Source organism: Pelophylax lessonae (assembly GCF_965119305.1).
Source record: "Pelophylax lessonae genome assembly, chromosome: 3".
In the NCBI taxonomy this organism is placed as follows: domain Eukaryota; kingdom Metazoa; phylum Chordata; class Amphibia; order Anura; family Ranidae; genus Pelophylax; species Pelophylax lessonae.
This window is the reverse complement of record NC_138770.1, coordinates 164294545-164306156: the sequence shown is the minus strand read 5'-3', so window position 1 is coordinate 164306156 and position 11612 is coordinate 164294545.

The window sequence follows — 11612 nt, the reverse complement described above, 5'->3', positions numbered from 1 at the left end:
GACCTTGAGGGTCTTCAGGTCATTTTAGAGTGCTTTTTTCTCTGGTGGTTTAGGCTGGAAAAACACCTATTTAATGGAAAAAAAATGCAAAAATGTGTCAAAAATACATCATAAACACACTACATGATTTTTTGCAGCATCTCCATTGAAGTTATTGAACTGAAAATTCCCAGTTTTGCGATTAATCACCTCTCGCCCGTGGTATTAACAAATGACAGGCAGACGACTGCCCTCTTTTTCTGGTATGAGGTCATATGACATCATCCCACTCTCGGCGATTGGTGGTGCGCTCTGTCCCTGGGATACGGCGCATGACGATATCGGTAAGAAGGCGATGACGCGGCTCTTTACCCATGTGATCAGCTGCGTCCAATCACAACTGATCACATGTAAACAAGGAAATGCTGGTTATCTGCATTCCTTTCCTCACGCTGACAGTGTCTGAGGAGAGGAGAGGAAAGCAGATCAACGGCATTTCCTCACAGGGGAGATCTTAACAGATAATCAGGGAACTGGTCATCAGTGCTCTGATTATCAGTGCAGCCCCAACAGTGCCCAGCAGTGATGGTAGTCAGTGCCCAGCAGTGATGGCAGTCAGTGCCCAGCAGTGATGCCAATTAGTGCCCACCAGTGATGCCAGTCAGTACCAGCAGTGATGTCAGCCAAAGCTGCCTTTCAGTGCCCATAGGTGCTGCCCATCAGTGCCCCTGATCAGTACTGTGTATCATTGCACATAAGTGCCACCGATCATTGCCCATCAGTGCTGCCTAATAGTGCTCATTAGTGCTGCATATCAGTGCCGATCATAGGTGCCCATCAGTGCTGCATATTAGTGCCTCCTCATTAGTGCCCTTCAATGCCGTCTCATCAGTGCCCCCTCATCATTGCCCATCAGTTCAGCCTGTCAGTGCCATCAGGGCAGCCTCATCAGAGAAAAATTACTTATTTACCTGTTTATAACAGAAACTAAGAAAAACTTGTCTTTTCAAAATTGTTGGTCTTTTTTCTTTTTTTAACAAAAAATAAAAAAAACTCAGTGGTGATAAAATACCACAAACAGAAAGCTCTATCTGTCTAAAAATAATGATAAAAAATTAATTTGGGTATAGCGTGGCATGACCACGCAATTGTCATTCAAAATATGACAACGCTGAAAGATGAAATTATGCCTGGGCAGGAAGGGGGTAAAAGTGCCCAGAAATGTTGTTGAATTTGAAGTTAACTACTCCAGCAATTAGACCCAAGGATTCTAACATACCCCTGGAGGTTATCATATATTAGCAAACATTGATAGTCATTTGCATTTTTATTTTCTTATTTTTAGATATGGAAATCTTTATTTATGTGTGCATCTTCTGTTCTTTTGTTTCTTTTTTTTTTTTAAACCTCATGATTTGTTTTTCCAGTATACCCTGCTTTCTCACTTCTATACATTAGCTTTTTTAAACCTCTGAATACAAAGGAGATTGGAAGACTCATAGTTTCTTAAGAATGTTTTTTTTTTTTTCATTAATTCAGCTGCCCAGACTGTGTCTAAAAGGGATTATAAAACATGTATGCTTTCATAAATACCTTATGGTTATAAAGTATGAAAATGCTACAAAAAAAAACCTCATTCCAATAAATGAAAAATGTTTCATACATTTTAGAAGATACTTTGAGCTTGATGCTTTAAACATTCATTCAGAAAATGCTCTGCAGTCCAGTTGGTTTCCACAACCGAAAGAGTATTATAATTAGGAAAAATGGCTTTGAAAATGTATTGTTATACTAGTTTGTCTCCTATAAAAATTAACTCTGATATGTTATGATATTCCTAGGGATGAATACAACATTTTTAGAGAAATTGCAGCTAAGATAAAACTTTTTCATAAGAAAAAAAAAAACGTTTTGCTCTTTTTTTCCTTTTATTTAGAGGATGTTTTGTGGTGGAGAGGGGGGAATAAATAATAGGTTTATTTTATTGCATTTAGTGTTTTTTTTTATTCATGTTTTCTTTTTTTGTGTTTGATTTATTGTATAATGCTACTTAACTACCTGACCTGCTAAAGGCTTTACCCCCTTTATGACCAGGGCATTTTTTTGCTATTGAGCACTATGCTACTTTAACTGGCAATTTTGCAGTCATGCAGCACTTTACACAAATTACATTTATATAATTGTTTTCATACAAATAGAGCTTTCTTTTGGTGGCATTTGATCACCGCAGCATTTTTTATTATATAAATGAAAAAAGACCGAACATTTGAAAAAAAACAACAAAACAATATTTTTTACTTTCTGTTATAAAACATTCAATAAAATCAAATTTCTTCATATATTTTATAGATTGGGGCTGATCCTGCTAACACTGCATTTTTGGGGACACTATACTATTGGGGACACGTTAATATTCTTTGTGATTGTGATCAAGATACTGATTCATGCAGACAGTGCCATCTTAAGAGCAGTAAAGGGCCCGGGCAATGCAGTGCCCTGGGGCCCTGCCTACACAATCACCCATGAGAATAAAAATGCAAATTATCGATAAAGCTATATTTATTGGTACAGCAGTGCCAGGCTAATGACAGCTTCCAAGTTCGGCGGCTGGGTCTGGTGAACACACAGACGGACGGGAGTCAGACTCGACTGTCCTGTGTGTGCCTGTTCCTGTGGAAGTGGACAGGTATTACTGCAGTTGTGGGCTCCCCCTCCATGGCCCAAGTGGCCTGATAGCAGCGCAGGGCCGACAGGCACTTGCCACCTGCTAAGTTTGGTGGCGGGATGCAGAAGGGAATCAGGACTAATGCTTGGCTGGGGCTGGGTTGCTGGGCAGGTGGGGCCCCCCCGGGCAAGTGGTCCCCCCGGGCAACTGCCCAGCGTGCCCATTTGGTAAGATGGCCCTGCATACAGACATTATACTAATAATGGGGGTGATCAATGACTTATAGTGTGACTGTGATAGTGTGGCAGACAATCTGGTGCTAACTGACATTGACTGAGAGGGACAATAACTGATTAACTGCCACTTTTGTTGCTAGTGACACTAATAAAATGATCAGTGGAAATACTGTACACTGACGCTATACTAATGGCACAGGCTGGGTGACAGGGGTGATCAAGAGGGCAATCAAGGGGTTAACTGTGTGCCTAACAAGTGTATGTATGCTACTTTTACTCACAGTTCTGGATGGGTTTGTATCCTTGCTTCCAGTTCTAAAATGGCAGGGAGAAATCCAGCCAGAGCCTGTATTTACAAGCACACACATCTATGCTGTGATTGACTAGAGCTGATAAGCAGCTATACAGTCCAAATGGTTGTCTGTAACCTGCTGACAATCTTGTACTATGTCCAATCACCATACAGTTCAGCAGGGGCACACGCATGCGCACCTGTAAACCAGGAAGCACACAATGAAATATTGAGGCTAATAGGGTGCTTTTTGGCAGAAGAACAGGTCCATGATTGTTTCTTCAGAAATGCTTAGGAACCATATGTAGCACCCTACAGGTAGGTGCTAGTTAAAATATAGTGGGCTTTGTCTGCCTAACAGCAGAGCCATGATTTCTGTCAGGTAGGTTGCCATGGCTTCCAGGTGTGTCTGCTGAGAGGGGAGTCGCCCCACTGGCTCTGTGAGAGGATTCTGGGAGTGGGTATAAGTGGGAAGGGAGTGTATGACTCATGCTCTTTGGCGGGAAGCAGAGCCCCAGGAGGGAGAGTATAGCGGTCTCTCCTCCTGTCAGAGGAAGCAGATGTCTCTGGGTGCTGCCTGAGGATCCAGAGGGTGCTGAGTTGAGCTGAAGGGGATCCGGTGTGCCCAGAACCAGCGGAGAGAGAGGGGTCCAGTCCCAGCAAAGCCTACACAGGTTGTGACTACTGTGGATTGCCCCTGGGGGTTTGCCTAGTGTTAGAGGGGACCACTCCGGAAAAGGTTCTAGGATCCAAGTGTCAGCTAGCTGTAAAGGGGGTGCCTAGTCAGAGGACCCTGAAGGGAAAAAGGGGGCACCTGCAGTTTGGGTCCTGAAGAGTCAGTGTACAGCGTGGAGAGTACCAGTTGAGAGCTGCAGCAGCACAGGAATTTACAAGGAGCTACCTCAAGCCAGCGCAGGGATGGAAGGAGCTATTCAGTGACTTTTAAGCAAAGCAGTGTCAGGAGTCAATTATTCTACAGTCCTGGATTTTCTGAATTAAAGTCGACGTTCCAGCACATTTTTCAGTGTTACAGTGCATTCAAGCGTCAGGAAGCGTTGGCTAGCGTCGGCTGGCCTCAAGACAGCGCTAATTGACATTTCTTGCCAAAAGAGTCCCAAAAGTGTACCTAGTTGAGCCAGAGGAGTGTCCCACTTGTTCCCTACCCTAAATACAATAAAACAACCAAACCAAAGATGCCGAAATTGTCATTGTCTCAGTTCTCATACCTTGGGTCACAGCTCACATGGGCTGGAGAGGTAACTGGTAACAATGGTAGACCCACCGCAGGCTCAATGCCTAGAAAACTTGCTACATATATAAAATTCAATGCACTCTTAAAGCGGCTGTAAAGTTTGTTGGAGGAGGTGAGCTTTTGCCATAATCTGCATAATATGAATGGCATACTTGCAGATTATAATGCACATCTACCTGATTCTGTGTTGTTCTCCGGCGATGACTGATGCAGGCACTTGTCACGACTGCATCTGCCACGTCATCTCTGCTTTCAATTCTTGTAGGTTCTGCAACAATCCTCTTTGGCTGTTGGGTGGCCATTGACGATGTAAATACTGTGCATGTGCACAGGAGTTACATCATCTCCAGAATCTGGCCCAGAGTTGAGAGTGTACAATGATGCACCATACAGTGTACACAGAAAATAAAAAATGACTAATAAAAAGAGGAAGCAGTTTTTGGGCAGAATAGACCTTGCATGTCCCTTCTGCTTGAATTCCCTACCTCCTGCAGACAACTTTAAGGTTAAGTTCTACTTTTTTTTTCTTTTACTAAAATCCAGCTCCCCTGTGTACCAATATACCATTAATGTACCTCAGTTACCAAAAAGCTTCATCACTTGCTGGTATGTAGATTTGGGACACAGAAACCAGTAAGAAATAGGAAGGAATTCACCAACTGACCTCATTAGCACACACCCTTCACCCATCAACTATGCTTGCACAGCATCCCCCCCACGTGTGCAACTGCCCTGTGAGGACATCAAGTGATGAAACTAGTAGGGCGTGGCTAGGATTCCAAACACCACCGCACAGATTTTATTCACACTTGCCGCTTTTGTAACAAGGCCGGATGTGTGGAGGATTTATGCTTTTAATCCCTAGTGTCGGGTAGACACTTGAGAAATGTGAGTGTAACCTTTTTTGCATTTTAAAAAGAATAATTTTATACGGAATTAAACTATGGATTCTCCTTTCTTTTAAATCACTACCCTCATATATCCCTATGAGAGCACTTAAATAGGAAGATGGCAATGAACATTGTTTGCAAATAAGAACCGACCTGCTGGAACTTTTATACAAAAGGGCGCATTTTGCTGGTTTATAATTTGACCAGCTACCCCATCTGGTGAGTCAGTTTGGGGGATACGGTGGAAGGATCCCATTGGGTGTTTTGCACGTTTTTGCTCACAGAAGAAATTGTATCATATGACAGGCACTTTTTTTCACTTGGGACTTTCAGGAAGATTGAACATTGTTTTTTAACCCTCCTAGCGGTATCCCCGAGCGTGACTCGGGGTGGATTTTCTATGCTACTATCGGTATCCCCGAGTCACGCTCGGGGTGATGGGCAGAGCGTGCAGCGGTGTCTTACCTTCTCCTGGCGATCCAGCGATGATCTCCCATTGCTGAGATCGCCAGCCATCTGAGATCCCCGCCGCTCGTCTGTCCTCCGTCGGTGTGATGACTTCCTAGTTCCGTTCCCTGCAGCAGCAATGCTGCATGGGAGCGGAACTAGGGAGGGAAATTCAAACATTGAACGTTTTACAAAACACAAACACACACATAACATTTATATATATATATATATATATATATATATATATATATATGTATGTGTATATATATATATATATATATATATATATATATATATATATGTATATATACACACATATACACGTATGTATATATATATATATATATATATATATATATACACACATATATATATACACATATATATATATGTATACACACACACATATATATATATACATCTATATATATATATATATATATATATATATAATATATAACGCATGAATTATAATCTAATCAATAATATAATTTTATTATATAATATATATATATATATTATATTATATAATAAAATTATATTATTGATTAGATTATAATTCATGCGTTTGTGTTTCAAATTTATCACATCTGGGATGTCTACTAGAGTCTTGTTTTGGTCAGGTTTAAGTCAGTAATTACTAAGAATTGTAGGCCTATAATACATAACGCCAAATTTCCATGAAAAAAATTGTACCGCTTTTGGTACAGAATTCCTGACAGAATCATACCGCCAGGGAGGTTAAAGATTTATTCTTTAATTCTTTAATTTTATTTTTATGAAACTGCACATGTATTATATGTATTGTATGATTATATTGATGAATTGATTAGGTAATATTCACACACACATATATATATATATATATATATATATATATATATATATATGCTTTATTCATTACACTGCACTTACACATTGTTTTTTTTTTTAAATTGATATATATTTTTGGAATTTTCTATTTTCTGCACTAATATTTCCTGCAGAAAGTTTATCTTTTTGCACTGTTTTTGGATATGAGCTTTGAAGATATTTATAATATATTGTGATGCACTAGCACTTTAAATGAAAATATATTATTATTCCCTCACTGTAGGGAGGGTATAAACTTTGCGCTGATATATTCTTACTAACCAAGTGTGCATTTGCCTGGCTTCCCCAGAAGGGCTCAGGCCGCAGACTAAACTCCATGGGGCTGCATGCATCCCACAGGACACCCCTAATGTAGTGCAAGGGCCTGCCTGATGGGATATGGAGTAATTGGATAGATGGTGTGTCCTCTTATAGTTTTGGTAAATCTAAAGGATATTGTACAGGTATTGCACAATCAGATTTTACAGTGTATGGCCACATTTTACACCTAAAATTACCTAATTGCACTTTCAGTGTCATTAATTGTTCTATCAAACAAAAAGATGCATCACTCAGAACAGTGGAGCCGTTAAGTAGATGGAAACATCTGCCAGGTGCACAGGCTGAGGTGATCTCTTCAACACGGTAAGACTGAAATGTAAAGCAAGAAGACAGCTGGCAACTCCATAAAACTTCCAATTCTTTATTGTCACATCCCAGTGAGTAAACAGAGTGGCTAATGCATTTTGACGATAAGCCTTGATCACAGCACACATAACATATAAAAAAACACACACACTATATATATATATATATATATATATATATATATATATATATATATATTACACACATGGAAGGAAACTCCACCCCTGCATCAATTAATTAATGATTCAATCATATGCTATACTGACCGATAGAAGTTCAACAGCTATAACATTGGAGAGGGGAGGGAGTTTCCAGTCTGTGTAAACTTAAAACAAATGACAGCCATAATGAACCAAAATGTATAGTACATTAAAATACATAGGACAGGTCTACACTAAATTACTTAAGAAAAAGATCCACATAACGGTGATTCATTCCCAAAGGCATCCTCATTTGGAGGTTAAATATTCACCATATCATCTGAGATAGGAGCTTAAGATGGATATCACCCCCACGGGAGGACAAATTAACCCTCTCCAATCCTTGGAAGGTAGAAGAGGTCATATTACCATGGTGCACATATTTAAAATGTTTAGACACATTGGATAAATTCGTATCACTACTGTATGAAGCCCCATGGAAATGTTCACATTTTCTAGTCCTCAAAGATCTTGACTTGCATCCCACATATTGTTTGTGACAAGAAATGCATTCCACAGCATAGATAACGTTACTTGTGCTACAATTAATGTACTCTCTAATTAAGAATTATTTCCCAGTTGCACATAAACTATACTTCTATGCTGTTTAGTATGCTTGTCGCAAAAGCGACACATATTTGCACCACAAATATATGAACCAATAGTTTGTAACAAAGTTTCATATTGGTGTCTAGATTCATATAAATTGGGGGATAATATATTGCCCAATGTTTTAGCACATTGGCTGGAAAATCTGCAACCTGCTGAGATTAAAGGGGCCAAATCTTTGTCTGTTGAAAGTAAAGTTAAATACTTAAGTATGATGTTCTTGATTGAACCAAATTCTGATGAATAAGTGGTAACAAAAGTGACAGGATTTTTATTATTTGACATTGGCAGTTGTTTAGTACTTGTCTTTTATCTTTTTCTGTGTTGGTCACAACCAGAACTTCCTAAAAGGGATGTTCTATCCCTTTCAGAAGCCAGGCGAAATGCTCCACTGATGCGCTGTTTATTATATTGTCTCTCTTTGAGTCTTGAAGTGATGATTTTTGCATCTATTTATAAACACATCTTCAGTTGAGCAATTACGCCTGGCCCTGATAAACTCACCCATTGGTATGGAACGCATCGTGTGCGCTGGATGGCAACCAGAAGCCAGAAGTAAAGAATTCCCTGCACATTCCTTGCGATAGGTGTAAGTGAGGATAGTACCATGGGAACTGTCCCCCACTAAAGTTAAATCTAAAAAATTAATGGTATCCGTTGAACACTCAAAACTAAATTCAAGGTTCAAAGGGTTATCATTAACATAAGAAGAAAAGGATGAGACAGCACAGTGGTGTAGTGGTTAGCACTTTCACCTAGCAGTAAAAGGTCACTGGTTTGAATTCCAACCATGGCACTACCTGGCTGGAGTTTGCATGTTCTCCCTGTGCCTGTGTGGGTTTCCTCCAGGTATTCCAGTTTCCTTCCACACTCTAAAAACATGCTGGTAGGTTAATTGGATCCTGTCTAAATTCAACCTACTATGTTTATGTATGAATGTGAGTTAGAGACCTTAGATTGTAAGTTCCTTGAGGGTAGGGACTGATGTGAATGTATATTTAAAGCACTTGGTAAATTGACAGCGCTATATATGTACCTGAAATAAATAAAATAATAAGTGTCGGGTCCATGCCAGAACTGTCCCAGACCAGGGGCAGATCATCTATGTAGCAACCGTACCACTGTATGGAACAAGCACATGGGTTATCGTGGGAAGAAGAGAAATTTTCCTCTCACCAACCCATGTACAAGTTTGCCAGGGAGGGTGAGAATTTGGCGCCCATAGATGCATCCCTACACTGCAAATAGTAAGTCTGGTCAAAGATGAAATAGTTAGGTGTCAGTAGGAAATCCACTGCCAAGATCAAAAATTCTTTTAAATCTTCATTATAGATACTGTAACGTGTAAGGTGAAATCTAAGGCCCTCAAGTGCAAGATTGTGGGGAATGCACGATTACAGGGATTAGACATCTAACTTTATCCATTTATAGTGGTTTTTCCATTTAAAATCCTGTATGTGTCTTAGCACTGTAAAGATATCTTTTATATAACCAGGTAATCTTAACACCAGAGGTTGAAGATACTGGTCTATCCATTGACCTAATTTGTCAAATAGAGACTTGATACCAGCCACTATTGGTCTTCCCTGTACGGGAAAGACATTCTTGTGAAGTTTTGGTAGATGGTGAAAAACAGGAGTCACAGGAGAATCCACCATGAGATATTCTGCTGTTTTAGGGCTTAATACACCCATTTCTTTGCCTGTGTCTAGTAAATCAAATAGTTGTTGTTTAAAGGTGACAGTGGGATTTTCCTTTAGAACTTGATAGGTGTATATATCCTGTAACTGCCGAAGTGCCTCATCTTTATAGTCGCTAGAATTGAGAACAACTATTGACCCGCCCTTGTCAGCCCCCCGAATAACTATGTCATGTCGGAAATTTAGGACTAGGTGGCTCTCTCTGCTTTAGTTAAATTGTCCCTGGCTAAGGCTCGATTATTAGATGTCCTATCCTCAAGTTCTACAAGTTCCTGCTCAATAAGAGACTGAAAAGTTTCAATGGCTGCATTTCTAGTATTAATTGGATAATAATATTTATCCCTCTTGTGTAGGGTGCCACTACTAATACCATACATACCACCTGATGTCTCAAACTAAAGCCTCTCCAAGGTGGACCTAGCCATATGATCTAGAAAATGAAATGCGGCATTATGTGCTATCTCTGGTTCATCCATGTGAGTGGCTTCAGTGGAGTCTTTGGGACATGCAAAATGTTTTCTCAGAATTATATTGCCAACATATCTCTTCAAATCCAACAAAGTGTTAAATATATCAAAGTGAGTATTAGGAGCAAAGGACAGACCTTTAGACAAAAGACATTTCTGCTGAAGACAAAAAAACATGTGAGAGATTAACATTCGTGAGAGTCCATTACATCCGTTAGCTGTGTCAATCCTTCTTGCTCCTCGTTTGTTGACAATAAGTTGAACTTTTTGGAGCCATGTCTGCATCTCCTTGTCTTCCTTTTGCCTTTATTCTGTTGCATCCATCCACCGATGTGTCCAACCAGTTTTTTTGAAGACTCTTTGGTGAAAACTAATAACACCAAACTCCTAGAAGTGAAGAGCTCAGATTGATCGGCTTCTCCAATGACGTCTCCTCCTTGTTATGGCAAACAAGGATGCCTTTGGGAATGAATCACCGTTATGATGTGCAATTATATATTTTTATTAAAGTCTCCAGGTGATAACATACATCAAAGAAAACAAACAACATTTGTTATATTCAAGTCTTATTCTTAATCACCGTTATAATGTGGATCTTTTTCTTAAGTAATTTAGTATAGACCTGTCCTATGTATTTTAATGTACTATACATTTTGTTTCATTATGGCTGTCATTTGTTTTAAGTTAACACAGACTGCATACTCCCTCTCCTCTCTATTGTTACAACAGCTGTTGAACTTCTATCGGTCAGTATAGCATCTGATTGAATCATCTGTGATCAAGGCTTATCTCCGAAACGCGTTAGCCACTCTGTCTGTTTACTCACTGGGATGTGACAATAAAGAATTGGACGTTTTATGGAGTTGCCAGCTGTCCTCTTGCTTAACATCTCAGTCATTAAATTTTAACGGCACACCAAACACAAAAGCAAACACACATTTTGGCACATGAAAAAACAGGTGAGAAACGTAGCAAAACGAGCAGAAAAAAACGTGTAATGGCATTGGAAAACACTTATTTTTTCATTATGGAAAGTGAAATTTCCCCTTCCTCATTGGCTCCAATGCATTTTTCCTAAATGATGAAATGTCATGAACATCCCAAGACTTTCATAGCAATTTTAGAAAAAGAAAACATTTTAATTTTGCTCATACCTGTTTATTACTAATAAATATTTTGTTAGGTTTAGTAAATCATTTTGAAGGTTTGGGCTGGACAGATGCAAAAAGGCAAAATTTTAATGGAAGTTGTCAGAAAAAGCCGACCTAAAATCTCTACAAGCAATGAAAAACACCTGTGCTTGTTTAATGAATTCAAACATATACTCAACAGGCTTGTAAAATGACAGAAAAAACATAAGTACGGCAGTCCG